General features: G+C 40.7%; 1 protein-coding gene across 1 annotated transcript in view; it reads right to left on the reverse strand.

The window, feature by feature from the left end:
• LOC149238744 (zeaxanthin epoxidase, chloroplastic-like) overlaps positions 1-22,313 on the reverse strand; it is a 203,976-nt gene that overhangs the window by 31,309 nt on the left and 150,354 nt on the right. The gene's annotated exons all lie outside the window — the stretch shown is intronic.

Consider the following 22,313-nt stretch of genomic DNA (forward strand, 5'->3'; position numbering starts at 1 on the left):
GATACATCTTCATGGAGCCCCTTCTCTTCATGGCATTGGATTATTTGATGAAGGTTTCTGGTTGAGGGAGTCTCAATTCTCCTTGGTTGGATGATTATGCTTGCTGGTTTGGTGGTCTTCTTACATGTGCTTGCCTTGTGGTCACACCTTGATTGCACATTTGATGATTATGGAGTATGCTATCTCATCATGGTGTGATTTTGTTATATTTGTTTATCTTTGCTGTGCTACATCTTGTGTGGATAATGGTTCTAGCCCCCCAAGCAGTTAGATGATGGTGTTAGGAGGTAATGTTTCATATTGTTGTTGGAGTTTCCTAGTGACTGTAACATGGTCCTTAGATGTGTGGTGGGTGCATACTTGATGATTGCATGTGTTATCATTTTCTATTCTCCCCTTGTCTTATACTGTTGATGTGGTTGGATGATGCATGTTGTAGTAATGCACTTTGCCATGCCAGAATTTCCCGTGGTGATATGATTTGACATCATAACATTTGCTTGACATCACCTTGGTGGAAATGTGTGTGATGATGTTAGTACACCTGTTGATGTACTTTCTCATAAGTTTGAGTTAGTGTGGGGGATATAAATTTTTGGTGATCTAGCCTTGTCTAAGGTTAGTTGATATATTATCATGTAATCGTCCTTAGATGGTGCACCTTAGGTCCAACCCTAGGCTAAGCTTCTACTTTATCATTTTGTTGTAATTGTTTTCTCTCAGGTCATCCCCAGGGGAAAGGTCCTAACCTTACCCAAGGGGAAGCCCAAGGCATGCTACCACTATCACCTCAATAGCTTTGCCCCACACTCAAATCTATGAGAAAAAGCTACCCTAGCCTAGGAGAAAATCCCTAAACTAATTTGAAGCCTATTGTTGGTATAGGAGAGGAAAGTGGCCTAGTATTTGTGTGCTTGATTCAACTAACTCACTTAGAAGGTGTTGCTCTTGAGTCTTACTAGCAAGGAAACTCCTCAAACCAAAGTGATGACTCAATTGCTGATTTTAAACCTGATTTTGATGCGTACAATGGTGATCAAGAGGATGGATGAAATGAAATTATATTGTCAATGTACACACCAGTAAATATTTGATCAATTAGGGTGTTTGCAAATGCTTTATTGTGGCAAGGGAAAATCAAATCTTCTATTTCATTACATAGATGATCATTCAACAAAACACCATGAAACCATGATACAATAAATAATTTAGTAAGTGAGATATATTTCACAGTGTTAATTCTGCTGCGAATATTTGATAAACAATGCACCATGGACAATATGAAAATCAAGACATTCAAGTGAAATTATGTTCATTCAATGATCCCACTTGTAAATTAGTGGAGTGTGGTGCTGATTTTCTTGGAGAAATGCTTGTTGTAGATGTTGTTAAAGTTCAATGTACCATAAGACTGATAGATCTACTCAATATATATATATATATATATACCAAAACTTTTAAACTATGTTAAAGACTTGTATCATTACTGGTGTTGAATTAAGAAATATTGCCAAAGAGTTCACATGTTCATGTTATTAATTCATTAAATCATGTATTTGAGAGATAAATGATAACTATTATGCTTAGATCAATTTAAACACAGAATCGACACCAGCACCACTGTAGATGTAGACAGTAGACTTAAACAGATTTAAAGAACCCAAATTTCCATTTGTTACATGAACAAAACTGCCATATGAGTCATATCCACATCTGTTGTCATGATTCTGAAAAGAAAGAGAAAATGACCAGTGCCTCTATAAAACGAAAATGTTTCCTCAAATGAAATAGTTTCATATTTGGAGATCAATGTTTACTTCATATATTTCCCATGACATAATCAATAAAATCCAGATTTGCATTAGGCAACCAAATGAATTCATTTCATAGATTATTAGTCTGTTCGAGCCTTGTTTAGTGTGAGTTAGATGTGGGAAAAAAATCAAGTGCAAATAGTATGTGTAATTTATCCATGAAGAATGAAATTAAAGAACTTAAATATAAATTGTTTCTTTGTAAAGTGTTGAAAAACAGATGTTCTATGTTGTTACAATCACTTAAATCCAGAAGTTATTTATGCTGCAATATAAGTTAAGTAATTGTAGATAGAACATAAATCATATAAACCATATGCACAATAGAAGACAACCAAGAACTTAATGAGACAGAGAGAAGTTAGGTCAATGACCAAGGAAAAACCCACAAGGAGAAAACCCAGCTAGATTCTTCTTCTATTAGAAATCAATTGTTCAACAAAGATACAAAGTACAATGAGAGAATGAAGAAGTTATCCCAAATCTAAAGAAGATCTCTGATAGTTGTAGCTGATGCGAACACTGAATCACTTTGGCTCTCCAAGATCTTCTCTTGCTCTTCAAGACTTTCTCTCTCTCTCTCTCTCTCAATCTTCCTCTAGACTCTCCAACTCTCTCTCTGTCTCTCAAGTTTGAATTCTCCTTTCACAAGCACAAGTAAGTGTGTCGAGTGAGGATGAGAGACACAAATATATAGGAAGAGCAAAGAGGTCGCATTCATGAGGGAGTAACTCCTATACCTTGAAGAGGAGTTACATGTTAGTTTTTGTTAATTTTGGCAAATAGAGCCAAACTTCACATTGGACAACTCATATGAGGCAACTCATATTTTCCTTGGATTTCTCTCTCCAAGAGGTGTACGATTGATCTAAAGATCATCCCATTTTGACATGTACAAATGAAGTTATGAATTTATTTTGATTATGAACAAATTGTCAAGGTTGGCCAGCAAACTCATGTAGGCTCAGAAGCCCAACAGTCATGTCTATTCATCCTCAACATTTGCCTATAAATACATGATGTCTCCTCCTCATTTGGACACACTTCACTCACATATCTTCTCTCTCCTACTTTGATTGGGTACGAAATTCAGAGGCTACTCTCCACATGTGCGAAAAAAAGGAAAGCTTTTTGTTCCAATGATTGATCAGAGTTGATTGAAATTGCAGACGTTGTTTTTTACTTGTGTTGACCAAGCGTTGACCTGTTTTGAGTGTGGTTTTGGGTGGAGGATTTCTGTTCTAGCGGGCCGCAGTTTGGGCACAAGAATCAAGGCAATCCTAAGTTGCAGGAAACGTGGCCCTAGGGGTCGTTTCCCCAGGGGAAACGAAACGAAACGCATTTCCCCGTACCGTACGGCCTGGAAACGCGTTTCCGGCCGTACGGCCACGTTTCCCGAAACGGAAACGTGGCCGTATGGCCGGAAACGCGTTTCCAAGCCGTACGGGCCACGTTTCCCAAAAAAAACAGTTGTTTTTAATTTTTTTTTTTTTAATTTTTTTTTAAATTTTTTTAGGGTTTCCAGGATGTTCTAGAAACCTATTCTAAAGTTATAAAAGAGCAGTTTGTCTCATTCTCTCATCACACTATTCAGCAAGTCGTTTCTCTTGGAGACTGGCAGTTGTTTCAGCTAGGGTGACTTGTCTCTATAGTTCTTGCAGCCTTATAGTCTTTATTGTACTTGCAGCCTCATATACTAATATAAATAAAGGCTGATTTTGGATTTTCCAGTTCCTATGTTTTTATTTTCATTATGTGATTATTCATGACTCATGAGTAAATGTGATGTAAATTTAATCTTAATGTTTAAATGTAATAAATTATAATCATATAATGTAAATGTATCATTAATGCTTTATGATTGCACATATATATATTAATAATTTTTAAATATTTTTAATATATATATATATATATATATTCGCGTTTCCCCGTTTCCAAAATTTGGGGAGGTCACGTTTCGTATCGCTTCCCGTTTCGGAAACTCGTTTCCGTTTCCCCGTTTCGTGCAACTTAGAGGCAATCTAACCACCTGTTTGACCAAAGTTGACTGTACTAGGGTTGGTCGCAGAGTTGACTTTCGTTTACCAGTTTTGACTGGACTTTTTCGAATTATTTTGCACTAATTGGACTTGCTATTGGAGGTCGAAGTTGACTAGGTTTGACCTAGCTAAATTGAGGAAGAATTCTGCCCTATTGACCAACGTTGACTTTCTGGTTAGAGCTTTCTATTTCTGTTGTTTCACTGATCAGATTTTCACTGTAATTGGACAAGTGAATATTATACATTGTACTCTCTCTCAGTTGAACATTTGAAGAATTATAAGAAGAATTGATCAAGGGTTTCCCCACATTGGGGTTTGTCCCGGACTAGTGCCATATCTTGTGTCCTCTTGCCTTGGCTAGTCTTCTACTGTTATTGTTTATGTTCTATCTGCATTTTACTATCATGTTGATGTGATTGCTAAACTGGATATTGATATTGGGCTAATAAAGAAATTGAATTAAAATTGCTCTAAGCATAGAACATACCATTGTTATCCTAAATTAACAAGGTATCAGAGCTGAGGTGAAGACAAAGCCCAAGCAAGAGTGAGAAAAAAAATCACCAAGAGGAGCAATCACTGATCAAAGACAAGATTCAATGGCTTCCACATCCTACTTCAAGTATGATGACAAGCTTCATGATAAATCTGATTATCATGCATGGAAGATGTCTCTTGATTGGACATTAGAAGAGCAAGATGTGATGGATTATGTGTAGGGAAAGATTTTAGAACCTCCTTCTAATGCACCGGTTGCTGCTAAGACCAAGTACAAGAAGGGTGAAGTCAAAGCCAAGAAGATCATCAGGGATTCTATTCATAAGCATTTAGTTGCTTACATTTCCGATTTGAACACTTCAAAGGAGATATATGACAGGTTGGTTGGCATGTTCAAATCAAGCAATGCAAATCAAATTCTTTTCTTCAAGAACAAGCTGAAGGATATAAAGAAAGGAAGAAATGAAGATATTCAATCCTACTTCGTGAGGATTACTAAAATAAAAAATGATCTTCTTTCTATTGGAGAAGCTATTGTTGATAGGGAGCTTACCTTCATTGCCATTGGAGGACTCCTTCATAAATGGCACATGTTCAACACTACTATTCTTAACAACAACAGGATTCTAGGTTTTAAAGAATTGCTGACTAGATGCTCTCAAGAAGAAACAAGGATGATGGAACTAGATATGCCTTCAGATAGGAATGATCCTACTGCATTCTCCGCTCATGCTAAAAAGAAGAACAATGCAAGTTCAAAGAAGCAATGTCAAGGAAGGTTGGGTTTCAAAAATGGAAGGAAGGGAAGATGCTTTATTTGAAACAAGTTTGGTGACTATGCTAGGGAGTGTCCTAATAGAAGGGATACACCTCATGATGATGACAACTACAACAACAATTTCAGGGGCAACAACAATCAAAGGAACGACAAATTCAACAACCAAGGAAAAAGGAATGCTCCTGCTGCTCATCAAGGAAATGGTCGCCCTCCTAAGAGATTAAGAGACACTAGGTATGATGAATCTAATGTTGTTGATAACAAAAAAAAAACATTCTATCTTATATCTGCCCTTTCTACTGCATCTCCTCTAGACACTTTGGGAAATTGGTTGATTGATAGTGGTGCCACAAGGCACTTCACCGGGTCTAAGGAAGCTCTTTCGAATCTGATTGAAAGGGATACAAATTTAGAAATGATCCTTGCAGACAATGCCACCTATCCCATGAAGGGAGTTGGGAATGTTACTCTTCAATTGAATCAGGGTAACACCATTCATCTACAGGAAGTACCATATGTACTCAATCTAAAGAAGAACCTGGTATCTATCTCGACAATGGAGGACAAAGGATTCAAGGTGGCATTCTATTAAGTTTAGGTATGTTCAATGCTTAGAGCAATTTATGTCAATTTTCACAGTTAGCTCAATATCTTTACCAGATTAGCAATCACATCAGCGTTAAAGTAAATTTCAAATAGAACATAAACATAAATCGCAGAAGATAAGCCAAGACAACAGGACACAAGATGCGGTGCTAGCCATGGACAAACCCCAATGTGAGGAAACCCTTGATCAATTCTTCTTTTATGTTCTTTAATATTTTAGCAGAGAGAGAGAGATAGTACATTTACAATAGAAGTCAACACTTTGACTTTTCTAGATAAGAGCAGAGATCATCTCTAGGAGGATGATACATGAGATCAGTTGAAGACATGTTGCTTCAACTGATTCTCCAAGGTGACTCCTTCACCTATCATTGTGCTGCATCTCGTCATCATGCTGCATCTCACCACGCTGCACCATGCTGCACCCATCATTACAATGTTGGATCTCATGCTGTACATATCATACTGCAACACCTTATGTTGCACTGCTGTCCCATGTGCCATACTGTTGTCCCACTATTATGCTTCAACAAGCATCATAGCCTATCTGTACCAATGTGTTAGCAGCACCATGCTTGCCACCATGTACTTGTTGTTGTTGATGTGCTATTGTGCCACTGTTGCACAATGTCATAGCTGTCCTAATCATTGTGTTGTCCCAACATGCTGCTATCCTAACATGCTACTGTCCCAACATGTTGTTGTCCCAATATGTTGTTGTCCCATCATTGTGTTGTCCAATGAGTTTGCAACACCATGAACCATTGCTGCTATGTACAACAATATGCTGTTGTCCCATCATTGTGTTGTCCAATGATTTTGCAACACCATGAACCATTGCTGCTATGTACAACAGCACTATTGTCCCACTGTTGCTAGTTAGGGCATATTTGCCTGCTGTAATAACCCTTGATCAGCGACTAAAACAACCCTTCTTGACTGCGTCTTACCCTTGGAGAAGTGGTGGCTCCCATCGCTGATGTTCTGGGCATAGATAGCCCCCCATACACCTTCACACTGCCTTGTTTTGGAGTGGCTAGGCCTGCGGCCTACCATAGACCTCCGCTACCAGCTACAGCCCACTCAAACCACCATAAGTTTCCCTCCAAACAGTTCGTAGGGCTGCGGCTTACCCATAGCAGTCTACACTGCCCTTTACCAAGCATTGGGCACCTAAGAACTCTTCCACGCAGGCTGGAACAACCTTTCCTAGTCTCGACCCTATGGGGAGTAATCTTGGCCTCCCTTACGACAAACTCGGCCCTCCAAAAGATCATGAAATAGGCCTCTATAACCACAATGTTCAACTCTCCTTTGTTGCAGCTAAGACAGAGTTCCATTGCCTCCAACTTAGGGCTATCTCCTTCGCAACATGACTGCGTCTTCTTGGATTAGGGCAAACTGCAGCTAGACATCCTTTAGGATTGCGGCTAGGTCATCCTCCTTAGGACTGCAGCTAGGGCATCCTCCTTAGGACTGCGTTTTCCTTACTAGTGCATCATCTCTAGGGCATCTCCCTTAGTCTTCTTTCCTCCAACGTCTAGGGCTTCGACTCCTAGATTTCTCTTCCACTAAAACCCAAGACAAGTGGAGAGAAATCAAGATAGAATTGTGTGTTGAAATGAATTTCAAGTCATCTCCTTTTATACTAAAATGTTGAGCACATGTGGGGTTTATTTGGTTGCTGGCCGACCTTGACGATGTCTTATAACACAAATAAATTAATAACTCCATGAATACCTATCGGAATCGGATGATCTTTAGATCAATCCTACACCTCTCGATGAGAGGGATCCAAGAAAATATCAGTTGCCATAAATAAGATGACCCACATCGAGTTTGGCCCTAGTTGCCAATTTTAACACTCCCTCTCAACTAGGGAGAAGTTGAGAACTCCATCCGCTGATCCATATGTTCGACCGTACTATCTTTGGCATCAATGCCCTGCACGGCTCTGCTCTGTTGAGCTCTACTCTGCTCCGCTCTGCTAAACCATGATGAAGAAGAATTGATCGAGAATGTCTCATACCATTCTCTACTGACCTGAAGTCAGTTTTGTTGATCCCAGATCAATATCACAAGAGAGTGTCTCAAACCACTCATACTGATCCCAAATCAATGGAGGTCATCCTAGCATAGGGAGTACGGTAGATACAACGATGCATCCATTGATAGTACTACTATGGTCCCTAACCCCATTTCCTTGCTCATTGCCCAGATGAGAGGTACTTCCCATGAGTCCCAAACTACATGGGTACGATGCCTCAACAGGAGAACCATTCATCCTGTCCCTAAGTCGCCTCGAGGTATCACAGGGGAAGGCCGAGCCATTCTGTCTGTACACAGCGCACCATTAGGGGAGGGTGAGTCACCCTATGGTCACGTGTTGCTCCAGTGAGTACCCCAAGCCCCTCGGAGCTCCCAAAGCTCAATGCGTGCAACATGCAAGACCCTCATAAGAGGGTCTCTCAACGACTCCAAGTCATTCTGGAAAGTCACAAATTTGACCTTTCCCTGGGGCTTTGACATGTCTACGACTTGTACATCAGTCTCAATGCGATGGAACCTCCTCACTCTTTGACGTACCATATCCCTGATAAGGTAGTATCTGATGTCTATCTGCTGAAGCAATCATAGAATACGAGATTCCTCAACAATCAAATCCCCCCCGATTGACACAGAAGATCACGGTGGTATCCATCATGTGTACAAACAACTCACTAAAGAGCTTCCACAACCAAGCAGCTTCATACGAGATCATACTCGTAGCTATGTATTCGGTCTCGGCGCTGCTTATAGAAATCAACTTCTGCTTCCTGCTCATCCATGATATCGAAGCAGAATCCAAAGAGAATCAACACTCAAAAGTGCTCTTGATATCCTCCACACTGCCTACCTAGTCAACATTCGAATAATCATGCAGCTTCACATTTCCGGCAATGTATCTCAATTCATGAGAGATTGTGCCCCAAAGATATCTCAAAAGATTCTTTGCACCAATCCAGTGAGGCTCAACCATATATGAGCTCATCATGCTAACTGCAAAACATATGTCCAGACGAAAGTTCACCAAGAACATCAATGCGAATGAGTTTATGAGACTCAGAGGCATTTCCCAAATCTGGTCCGGCATCACTACCATATAACTTTTGAAAGTTAAGATCCTCGAGGTAGTCATGGGCTTGAAGTTTACCATTCCACATCCAGAATCCAACTCCCTCTTACTTTTGCAAATGAGAGGGTCTGCACCTGTTAGAAATAGATCGTCCTCAGAAGGTGTCGGTATGAGAGGTCTATCATCCACAACCTTCGCGCAATGGTTTGGATCGGTTTCACTCCTAGTGAATCTCAACTTCATCAGACAGCTATCAATCCTCTCATACTACGCCTGGGGTGTTTTGCTTCAAGCCATAGAGGGATTTCTTCCACCTATATACATGAGATTCTCGATCATGAATCTCAAACTCCTCGGGTTGTTCCAAACCTGTGGACATGCTCCATAAGGGGAATGGTCCCCTTGTAAGATTTTCCTTCGACACGTCTCAAACATGTACCTTCATGCTCTTCTTGAATTCAGGCATCCCTGTCACCATCTAACTCACATCGGGTAGGGCCCCATAAGTAGACCTTTGGTGTTATAGATGAGATATGTCAATTGACATGATCCCCAATGGACCATCTTGCAACTTGATACAAATTGCCAACCTTGAACCCATGAGTAAAAGCATCTTTGAAAAAATTATTTTCAAACACGTACCTTTAAATCGATGAATGCCACCCTGAAACCTTTGACTTCCATTGCTAAAATGGACACTAGGTTCTTCTTGCGATCAGGTATACAAAAGAGATTCTTGTAAATGAATCGAGTTACCCTCATTCACTTTAGTAGGAACATTCCCTACACCCTTTCCGGGATAGGTGGCATTGACTCCAAGTATAATCTCACGATTGTTTCCATCTTTGCCAAATTAGAGAGAGCACCCTTCTATCCAATGAAGTGCCTTGAAGCATTACAATGAATAAGCCAGATTCCCACAAAATCTGAAGGAGAGGGCCAATACAAGATAACGCTTCTTATCTTATCAGGAACAACATTTGATTCTTCATACCTGGGGTTCCTTGCTTTCTTTGAATAGTCGGTCGTTTCCTTGATGACCTGCGTTACCTGTCATTCCTTCGATCATTGAAGATGTCCTTGGAATGATTGTTATCTTCATCAAAAGATGTGTCCCTTCCATTTGGACACTCCTTCGCATAATGGCCAAACTTATTGCAACCAAGGCATCTGCCTTTCCCTCCACCCTTAGATCCAGACTTCCCAACGAAGTGATCTTTAGGTAGGTCATCAGAAGCTTCCGCTGCACCATTCTGATAATATACTCTGCTTCGACTGCACCCTGAGTGAATTTGAAGAGGGATGAGGAATCCATTGATCCTTTTGTCCTTTCCCAACAGTCTTCGATGATTGCTCTTTCACTCTTGCTTGGGCTTTGTCTTCACCTCACCTTTGATACCATGTTAAGTTTAGGTATGTTCTATGCTTAGAGCAATATTTCAATTTTCACAGTTAGCTCAATATCTTTTCTAGATTAGCAATCACATTAGCATTAAAGTAAACTATAGATAGAACATAAACATAAATCGCAGAAGACAAGCCAAGACAAGTGGACACATGATGTGGTGCTAGCCAGGGACAAACCCCAATCTGGGGAACCCTTGATCAATTCTTCTTTTATGTTCTTCAATAGTTCAACAGAGAGAGAGAGAGATAGTACATTTACAACAAAAGTCAACACTTTGACTTTTCTAGATAAGAGGAGATCATCTCTGGGAAGATGATACATGAGATCAGTTGAAGACATGTTGCTTCAACTGATTCTCCAAAGTGACTCCTTCACCTATGATTGCGTTGCGTCTCGTCATCATGATGTACCTCACCGCACTGCACCATGCTGCACCCATCATTACAATGCTGGATCTCATGTTGTACACATCATACTGCAACACCTTATGCTGCACTGTTGTCCCATGTGGCATGCTGCTGTCCCACTTTTATGCTTCAACAAGCATCATAGCCTAGTTGTACCAATTTGTTAGTAGCACCATGCTTGCCACCATGTACTTCTTGTTGTTGTTGTCCTATTGTGCCACTGCTGCACAATGTCATAGCTGTCCTAACCACTATGTTGTCCCAACATGCTGCTGTCCTAATATGCTGTTGTCCCATCATTGTGCTATCCAATGAGTTTGCAACACCATGAACCATTGCTGCTATGTACAGAAACACTGTTGTCCCACTGTTGCTGGTTAGGGCATATTTGCTTGCTGTAATAACCCTTGATCAGCTACTAAAACAACCCTTCTTGACTGCGGCTTACCCTTGGAGCAGTGGTGGCTCCCATCGTTGTTGTTCTGGGCATAAACAGCCCCCAAGACACCTTCACGCTGCCTTTGTTTTGGAGTGGCTAGGCCTGCGGCCTACCACAGACCTCCGCTACCAACTACAGCCCGCTCAAACCACCATATGTTGCCCTCCAAACAGTTAGTAGGGCTACAGCATACCCACAACAGTCTACACTGCCCTTTACCAAGCGTTAGGCACCTAAGAACTCCTCCACGTAGGCTGCAACAACCTTTCCTAGTCTTGGCCCTTTGGGGAGTAATCTCGGCCTCCCTTACGACAAACTTGGCCCTCCAAAAGATCATGAAACAAGCATCTATAACCACGATGTTCAACTCTCCTTTGCTGTAGCTAAGACAGAGTTCCCTTGCCTCCAACTTAGGGCTATCTCCTTCGCAACATGATTGTGTCTTGTTGGATTAGGGCAAATTGTAGCTAGACATCCTTTAGGACTATGGCTAGGTCATCCTCCTTAGGACTGCAGCTAGGGCATCCTCCTTAGGACTGCGTTTTCCTTGCTAGGGCATCATCTCTAGGGCAGCTCCCTTAGTCTTCTTTCCTCCAACATCTAGGGCTTGCACTCCTAGATTTCTCTTCCACTAAAACCCAAGACAAGTGGAGAGAAATCAAGATAGAAGTGTGTGTTGAAATGACTCTCAAGTCATCTCTTTTTATTCTAAAACATTGAGCACATGTGGGGTTTATTTGGTTGTTGGTCAACCTTGACAAACTGTCTTATAACACATAAATTCATAACTCCATGAATACCTATCGGAATCGGATGATCTTTAGATCAATCCTTGACCTCTCGATTAGAGGGATCCAAAAAAAATATTAGCTGCCATAAATAAGATGACCCACATCGAGTTTGGCCCTAGTTGCCAATTTTAACATATTCATCAATGGAAAGGTACGTGTGTGGAATAAAAATTTCAAAAATGGATTTACACTTGGCTTCAGGGTTTATAGCCTATATCAAGTTGAAGGAAGCCCATTAGGAGCTATGTCTTGCGACACATCACTTCAATCCGAGTTATGGCATCGAAGGTCTGCTCATCTACATTATAAGGCTCTACCTGATGCGAGAAAGATGGTAACTAGTATGCCCGAATTTAAAGTAGAACATGAAAGTGTTTGTCAGGGGTGTGCCGAAGGGAACCATTCCCCTCAAGTGATAGCAAGACTACTAACATATTGCAATTGATTCATTCTGATCTATCTAGTGCAATGCCCGTGAACTCATTGGGAGGATACTTATATTATGTAACCTTTATAGATGATTTCTCTCGCAAGACTTGGATATATTTCTTGAAGAAGAAGGACGAAGTATTCTCATTGTTCTATTCTTTCAAAGCTTTGGTCAAAAATCAAACTAGTAAGAAGATCAAAATATCGAGGACCGATAATGGAACCAAATATGAATCAAATCAGTTCAAAGATTATTGTAGAGAAGCTGGCATTAAGAGGGAGACTACTACCGCATATACTCCTGAGCAAAATGGTGTTGCTGAAAGGAAGAACCGTACTATTATAGAAGCCACTCGTGCCATGCTTCATGATCAAAGCTTTCCGAAGTTCTTATGTGCCGAAGCTGCAACACCCCCGTGTATGTTCAAAATAAATGCATGGTTCACTTAAAGAGGAAGTCTATGTAGAACAACTTGAGGGGTTCGAAGTTCAATATCGTCAGACCAATGTATGCAGGTTGAAGAAAGCCCTTCTATGGGTTGAAGCAAGTACCCCGGGCTTGGTACGAGAGGATCAATAGCTATCTAATGAAACTGAGATTTACAAGAAGTGACGCTGATCCAAACCTTTACTTTAAGGTTGAGAATGATAGACTTCTCATCTTGGTACTCTATGTGGGCAATCTCTTTCTGATAGGTGCAAACCCTCTTATTCATCAATGTAAGAGGGAGTTGGATTCCGAATTCGAGATGAAAGACCTAGGATTGATGCATTACTTCCTAGGGTTGGAGGTCTAACAAAAGGCAGGAGAAATTTTCCTTTCTCAAGGAAAATATATTGTGAAGATACTTGAAATATTTGAGATGGTGGACTGCAAGTCCATGACTACTCTGATGGAACTAAACTTCAAGAAGTTATGCGGAAGTGCTGCTAGGATTGATTTGCGAAATCCTTCTGAGTATCATCAACTCGTGGGGGCCTTGATGTTCTTGGTGAACTCCCGTCCGACCATATGCTTTGTAGTAAATACATTGAGCTAGTTTATGGTCGAGCCTCATCAAATACATTGGATTGCTGCTAAGAATCTCTTAAGATATCTTCAAGGGCAAAACCACTTATGGATTGAGATATGCTACCAGGAATGTGAGGTTCCATGGTTACTCTGATGCAGACTGGGCTGGCAGTGTGATGGATCGTAAAAGCACATCTAGATGTTGCTTCTCTCTAGGTTCTGCTTCGATATCATGGATGAGTAGGAAGCAGAAGTCGGTTGCCTTGAGCACCGCTGAGGCTGAATACATTGTTGCTAGTTTAGCCTCCTATGAGTTGTTTGGTTGAGGAAGCTCTTTAGTGAGTTGTTTGGACATGTGTTGGATACCACCATGATCTTTTGTGACAACCAGAGTGGGATTCATCTTTCGGAGAATCCCGTGTTTCATGACCGCTCCAAGCATATTGATATCAAGTACCACTTTATCCAGGATATGGTACAATGGGGAGCAATAAAGTTCCAACACATTGGGACTGATGATCAGGTCGCCAATATTCTTACGAAGCCCCTGGGGAAGGTCAAATTCTTAGCCTTCCGTGAACAACTTGGAGTCGTGGAGAGATCCTCTTATGAGGGTCCCGTATGAGATGGATGTTGAGCTCTGGGGCTTGGGGTACTTCTTGGAGTGATGAGCGACCATAGGGTGAGTGGTTCACCTTCCCCTAATAGTGCACGATGTATAGGGTGAGTGGTTCAACTTCACTCGTGATACCCCATGGTAGCATATGCATAGGATGAATGGTTCACCTTCTCCTATGGCATATGAGTAGGATGAGTGGTTCACCTTCTCCTGCCGGCACATCCTACCCATGCAATACGGGACTCATGGGAAGTACCTCTCATCTGGCCAATGAGTACGGGAATGAGGATGGGGACCCTACTGATGGACGCATCGTGTACTACCTTACTCTCTATTTTAGGATGTTGATATTGATTTGGGATCAATGGAAACTGACTTCAGGTCGGTTAAGAGTGGCATAACACTCTCCTTTATTGGAGACTGACTTCGGGTCAGTAGAGAATGGTATGATACATTCTCGATCATTTCTTCTTTCTTCATAGTTCAGTAGAGCATAGTAGAGACAATGATGGTACAAATTGTCAGACAGTTTGGCAAGTGAAGTTCTCCCTAGTTGAGAGGGAGTGTTAATTTTGGCAACTAGGGCCAAACTTCAGATTGGACAACTCATGTGAGGCAATTCATATTTTTCTTGGATTCCTCTCTCGTAGGATTGATCTAAAGATCATCCTATTCTGACATGTACAAATGAAGTTATGAATTTATTTTGATTATGGACAAATTGTCAAGGTCGGCCAGCAAACTCATGTAGGCTCAGAAGCCCAACAGTCATGTCTATTCATCCTCAACATTTGCCTATAAATACATGATGCCTCCTCCTCATTTGGACACACTTCACTCACATATCTTCTCTCTCCTACTTAGATTGGGTACGAAATTCAGAGGCTGCTCTCCACACGTGCGAAGAAAAGGAAGGGTTTTTTGTTCCAACCATTGACCAGAGTTGACTAAAATTGCAGACCCTGTTTTTGACTTGCGTTGACCAAGCATTGACCTACTTTGAGTGCAGTTTTGGGTGGCGAATTTTTGTTCTAGAAGGCCACAGTTCTGGGCACAAGAACCGAGGCAATCTGACCTCCTATTTGACCAATGTTGACTGTACTAGGCCTGGCCGCAGAGTTGACTTTTGTTTACCAATTTTGACTAGACTTTTTCGGACTGTTTTGGGCTGATTAGACTTGTTGTTCGAGGCCCAAGTTGACTGGGTTTGACCGAGTTGAATTAAGGAAGAATTCTGCCTTGTTGACCAACATTGACTTGTTGGTTAGGGTTCTCTGTTTCTGCTGTTTGACTCATTAGATTTTCACTGTAATTGGACAAGTGGATATTATACATTGGACTCTCTCTCTCTGCTAAACTTTTGAAGAATTATAAGAAGAATTGATCAAGGGTTTCCCCACATTGGGGTTTGTACTTCGCTAGTGCCACATCTTGTGTCCTTTTGTCTTGACTAGTCTTCTAAGTTCTACTATTATTGTTTATGTTCTATCTGCATTTTACTATCATGTTGATGTGATTGCTAAACTGGATATTGATATTGGGCTAATAAAGAAATTGAAGTAAAATTTCTCTAAGCATAGAACATACCATTGTTATCTTAAATTAACAGTTTTTTTAGCATCGGATGCGTTCGAGGCTCTAGCCACAAAATTTGGTATAGAGGCTAGAATACATGAGATCTCCAAAACCCATAAACCGTTTCTGGAAATTCCACCAAGAGATGACTTAATTAGATTATTAACTAGTTTTTTATATATTTCCTAAGTCCGAAACTTAGGGAATATGGTTAATTAATTAGAATTAATTAAGTCAAGGTGAGAATAGTCTAGAAACTCACACGGATTGACTTTAGGATGATCCTAGCCCTTGATTAAGATTTAATCTTGGCCATTGGAGTCCCAATAGAGGATTATAAGAAGAAGTCAATACGCAGTTGGAAGAGACACACCAGAAGTTTGATTTCCTTGGCAGATCGATTTCTAGAGAGCAACAACAGTTGTCGGAGAGCCAAAAATCGAAGTAGAGAGTGAGGGACAGGAACAGTGAGGCTGGAGGAAGTTTTACATATCCAGTGAGTGCATTTGCAGAGAGGCAAAAGTACCACAATGGGGCTGACACAAGGGATGCGCAGAAGCCTCTAGAGGGTAGTTCAATTTAGTTGGAGAGAAGCCGAGTTTTTGTTCCAGAGGCCGGGAAAGGGTTCCAGAAGGCCTGAGAGATAGTTTCTTATCCAGTGGCAGACAAGATAGCTACAGGAGCAACTGATTCAAACTGAGCGTGGCAAAAACTGCGCTAGGGTGATGTAGGCTAGCGCAAAGGCAGTTTGGATAGCTCACTTGGAGCTATAGTCAAAGCCTAAATTTTCCTATGGGGCGAGGACAATTCCTTACTAGAATTTTGCCAGTATTTTTCTCTATAGGATTGCCAGATTTGGCATCTAGATTATTATTGTACTTAATATTTCTCACTGCTACATAATAATAAAACCCTCAGTTGTTGCACCGGTTTTTCCAAGTTGGGTTTTTCCGGGGACTGCTTCATAATATGTGTGTGTGCTAGAGTTTTCTTAGTTTCTAGCGCTATTATTTCCGTAGTATTTTATTTGTGAAGGTTGTGGTGTGATTAATTTGGTATTGTCGTAGCAAATAGATTGTTAAAATAATTAACAATTAGAAGAATTAATACCAGTTGCTTCATAGGATTTCAGTTTTGGAATTTTCACATGGTATCAGAGCGTGAGTGATCAAATAGGAAGCTCGGAAGCAGAGGAGAAAATTTGTTGCTCAGTGGGAGCAGCAGGCTGAAATTTTTAGAGGTAGCGCAGTACCCAGGCAGACAGGTCGAATTGCTGAGGCAAACATTCAATTTTCAATTGCAGGATTGCAAAAAAGTTGAGTTGAGCGGGTTAGTCATTCCAACAGTTAGAGGGAGCAATTGCAACTTAGATTTTTGCTGAGCAGATTCCTTGGTTGGGCACAGAGGGTTTTGTTGCAATTTGCAGCAGCAGAATCAACATTGGGTGGAAGCGAAAAGCACACACAACAAAAGGAAATTTTTTCTCAGGGAACTTCGAGTCTCGGAAATTTAATTTTTCGAGGCAGATTGGCAGTAGCAGCTAGTAGATCTGCGTATTCCATAAGGGAGTGTGAGTAGCAGAGCAACAACCAAGCAAAAGGGAAGAGGGGTTTTAAACATTTTTTTGAGATGGCCACAACAGGGCTTAGAGATCAGGATAGATTGGAGGGTTCCTCCAACCATGTAATCTAGAATACCAGGATGTCCTTCCTGTTGGATGAATATGTCCTAAAGCTCTACATAGACAGTGTTGTGGCAGTTTCCCAGGATGTGGATTAGCCAAAAGAATACATGAAGGAAATGGCGAAGGCGAAGCGGTTGATCCTAGATGGAGTCTAGGACCATATAGTCTCACACATAGTTGGCAAGGATACTGCCAAAGAGATGTGGGATGCTCTCTCCATGCTATATCAGGGCACTTCCGAGTAGTGGAAGATGTTCCTAGAAGAAAAGTTGAGATGCATTAGGATGTAGAAGGGGGAAGGCATAGATCCCTTCTTCACCAGGATTCAGGAGGTCCGAGACCAAATTGCCGTTGTTGGGGCAGTGCCTCAACCAACAAAACTAGTGAGATTGGCACTGAACAGTGTCTCTGAGGAGTGGCAAGTTTTTGTCTAAAGTATATTGGATAGAGACAAGCTACTAGAATGGGATAATATGTGGTCAGACTTGCAGTAGGAGGAGTTGAGGCAAACTCTGTTAAAGAGCTCCATCAGTGGCAACAATAGCAGCGGATCGAAGGTGGCGAAGGAGGAAGAAAATGTGGCCCTCACATCAAAGGGTCCCAGTCAGGGGCAGGGGGAACAAAGAAGGAAGAAGAAGGACCTGTCAAAGGTCAAGTGCTTCTGATGAAGTGAGCTCGGTCACTACAACAAGCAGCGTCCTCTCAGGAAGAGAAGCAAGACTAGCAGGCAACGTCAGCTGAGATCGACAAGTTGTCCTCTGGGTTGGAGGAAGACTTTGCGATGTTGGCGACCATACCTCTAAGAGTGAGGTGAGGTGAGTTGTAGACCTAGAGAGCTACAAATTTGGGTAGGGTCCTTGAGGATTCCACCTCATGAATCATTACCTTGCTACGAGGGCCCACAATATTCAGTAGTAGGATGGATCAATGACAATTGATGTAGTCAGTACTAGAGTGACAGTTGCAGACTAGTAGCAGTCAGATGCTGAGGAGTGCAGTGTAGTGTTGACAGCAGAGCAGGTGTCTCAGTGCAAAGTTGGCAGAAGCGCAAATTCTTCAGTGACAGTGTAAATGCTCGTAGCAATCAGGACTCGATAAACAAATGCATCATACTGAACACAGTGGATTCAGTATTTTGGATGCTTCTCAGTTGCAGTTGCAATAACAACAGATGAGAGGAAGTTGCAGTGTTGGCAGCAGTATGGCAGTGTCAGCAGCAACACAGATGCAACATCAAAGTTGCGCAGTGGTTGGTGGGCAATATCGCCAGACATCAACAGCATGACAGGAGGTGATACAGAGACAAGGTGTTGTGGTAGGATGTGCAACACTAGAGAGAACATAATGCTCGCTAAGAGGCAGTGTTAGTTTCTATAACATCAGATGTGTTATAGGTATGAAATTTGGTGGACAGGCTAGAATACATGAGATCTTCAAAACCCAAAAACCGTTTCTAGAAATTCCACCTAGAGATGACTTAATTAGATTATTAATCAGTTTTTTAAACATTTACTAAGTTTAAACTTAGGGAATATGGTTAGTTAATCAAAATTAATAAGTCAAGGTGAGAGTAGTTTAGAAACTCACACAGATCAACTTCAAGATGATCCTAGCCCTTGATTAAGATTTAATCTTAGCCGTTGGAATCCCAACAAAGGATTATAAGAAGTCGATGGGAACTTGGAGGAGACACACCAGAAGTTCCATTTCATTGGCAGATCGATTTCTAGAGAGCAGCAACAGTTGTCGTAGAGCCAAAAATTGAAGCAAAGAGTGAGGGGCAGGGATAGTGAGGCTAGAGGAAGTTTTTCGGATCCAGCGAGTGCATTTGCAGAGAGGAAGAAGTACCACAGCGAGGCTGACGCAGGGGCTGCACAGAAGCCTCTAAAGGGAAATTCGATTTAGCTGGAGAGAAGCTGAGTTTTTGTTCCAGAGACCGAGAAAGGGTTCTAAAAGGCCGGAGAGATAGTTTCTCAACCAATGGCAGACAAGACGGCTATAGAAGTAGTTGATTCAGGTTGAGCGTGACAGACACTCGTTAGGGTGACGCAGGCCAAAGCTGAGGCAATTTGGACGACTCACTTGGAGTTGCAGTGAGAGCCTGGATTTGTCTATGGGGTGAGGAAAATTCCTCACTAGAATTTTGCCAACGTTTTTCTCTGTAGGATTTCCAGATTTGACATCCAGATTATTGTACTAAGAATTTCTCACTGCTGCATAATAATAAAACCCTCAACTATTGCATCGGTTTTCCCAAATTGGGTTTTTCTGGTGACTTTTGTCCAAAAATAACGGTGTCATTTTTATGTGTGCTAAATTTTTCTCAGTTTCCAACGCTATTATTTCCATAGTATTTGGTATTTGTCGTAACAAACAAATTGTTAATTAATTAACAATTAGAATAATTAATTCCAGTTGCTGTAATAGGATTTCAGTTTTGTAATTTTCACATTACACATCTCAAAATATGAGTGTAACTTATGCCATAAAGGAGAGGTGTGTAACTTATGCATTTAAGAGAGAAATGTAACTTATGCATTAAAGAGGTGTAAGAGAAATCTTTTTATGAGGAGTCATTAAAGTGTGTAAGAGAGTGTAAGATGTGTGTAAGAGCAATAAAGAGAGTGAGGAATTAATCCACTAAGACAGAGAAAGAGAGTAGCATATGCATTAATTGAGGGGAGTTACATATGACATGAATGAGTCCCATGATTGAGAGACATGAATTTCTTTTTAATAATATCATAAAGAGGATAATGGTAATAATATTAATATTGATGATTAAGTTAAAAATTAAAAAATTGAGATTGATTAAGGACAAGTGATTTTCCATCATATATATATGATTACGCATTGATGGAAGGCAATTTACTATTTTTGGAAAGTCATGGTTGCAAAGATAGACATGACTTTCTATTTTTAGAAAGTCACTCTAGAAAGGCTAGAAATAAAATTTTATTCAAGGAAATTCATCCCATAGCTACCAATTTTCTGTTGATCAGTGGTTGTCATTGATGTCAACCCAAGCAGCACCAGGGGCTACCCCTATCTTGCATAGGCATTTTGACTTGACAGCTTACTCTATTCTAAGTCAAGGATCTTCTAAATGGATTCTACTCGTCGAGATGTTTCCGTTGATATATGGCACGCCAAGTAATTCTTCACGGTTTGGGAGATATTCATGTTTGAAGTTAGTAACCCCAGTTAGTGGGCTAAAACCCCATGGGGTTGTGGCATGGCACTCGTAATTGGTTGTGGTCATTGAATAGTCAATAATCAATAACCATTTTTTTCTCCTAAAATCCCTCCAATGTTCACTTGTTGAGGACCCTCTCAATTCAAGACAGTCATATAAATAGTGACCCTCATATCCTTCTCTAGTAGGGATTTTGTGGCTTCAAACAGGTCATCGTGGCATTTTCTCTATAAAAAAAAATTTGTGAAGCTTCAGAAGCTGAAATTAAAACCCATTTGAGCCAAAATGTTGGTGAACCTCGTGACCGAATTTCAGATCTTTGTTCGCTATATTTTCGGAGATATGATCAGAGGAAGTTAGTGTTTTTGCAAGCTCTCGAATTCCATGTCAAACAGGGGACGTTGGGACAATCGTCATAACTTTCTCTCTAAGCATTAGATTCAAATTTCGTAAATAGTCACAGAAAGAGGACCAACTCTAGTTTGTTGAGTAGCGTTTTCAGGGCCGAAGGTCACAACAATGACAAGTGGAACTTCGTACAAGTTCGCTCTACTAAACTAGTGTATAATCAAGTCATTGTCGGAGATTGGGCATAAATCTTTCTTGAAGAATCCAATCTTGATTAGACTTGTGGGGTTGCAAAGAGGACTTAGAGGGCTACCACAGGATGAAATTTTACACCTTGGAGATCCGAAATTACATAGATATAACAGATTCAATATCAAGCTCCGAGAACGCTAGAAAAAGCATGCATTCATGGATCACTGCAATAAGGACCACACATCCACAATCAAGGGTAAGTCTCCTACAGTAAGGTATGTATGATTAGTGTTTACATTTGAATTATGAGTATCATCTCTAACATATGTTTTTGCAGGACAACGTAAGTACATACAAGGTCTCGGTTATATCTCTATGTCTTTATATGTCACAGTTAGTTTTGATACCACATTTCAAATGTCCTATTCTTGATACTACACATTTGATGTTGCACCAAGTCTGCTAAATCTATATGATGTTGTGTCTGTCATTAGTTTTTATTGTATATATCTTTAGGTCAGTTTTGGATATAGTCTTGCATAGAGTTCAGGCCTATATCAAGAGTGGGAGTCTTTGTCTACTGTTGCAACATGTCAACAACAAAAGTGATAAGCGCACTTCAGGTACACATTGTAATTTTAATTTATATTTATTCATTATTATGCACTTACATGTGTTTTGCAGGCAGAGGTAAGTTGAAGGGTATTTTGTTTTGTTTGGGACTGGTTTCGTCGGGCAAATATTGCATGCAGGTAGAAGAAGATTCAAGTACAACTTCAACCAAGAATTCAAGAGCAGAAGTATCAAATCAAATGAAGCATTGCAGCAGGACATCCTTTGAAGATATGACAGCGATCCGTATATTGTGAAGAAGTGTCAAGGCCAAGAGTCATCATTGTAAAGTTGTAAAAGAGTCATTTGTAAAAGTGCCATCATTGGCAGAGTCATTATTGTAAAAGAGTCAATCTGCCTAGAGTCGAAAAGACATTATTGGGAGGTATATGAGTCTCTATTGGGATGATTTCATGGTTGTGTTACAGGTCATAGTGTGATTGGGTGTTCAGTCAAAATCATTGTAAATCATATTGTATCGTGGATCATTGTCCCTGGTACGGGAATCCACTCTTGTCTCATTTCATTCATTATAGGGTGGCAGGGAGGTGCTAGGTTGGTGTATGAAGTCGCCTACAGGTTTGAGCCTGTGAACACTTCAAGGTGGTAGGTTGGTCTAGGATGTTGGGGCATCCATTCAGTTGGTTACTAAAGAAACCAGGGCGTTGGGGTGTCCTTCCAGTGGGAGCTGGAGAAGAATGCTTTTCTAGAATTCTAGAAAGTTGTTGCTTTCATTTCAGTTGGG

This window comes from Pinus tabuliformis, chromosome 8 (genome assembly GCF_031772625.1).
Source record: "Pinus tabuliformis cultivar Carrire ecotype Pingquan chromosome 8, CPIR1, whole genome shotgun sequence".
Taxonomy (NCBI): Eukaryota; Viridiplantae; Streptophyta; class Pinopsida; order Pinales; family Pinaceae; genus Pinus; species Pinus tabuliformis.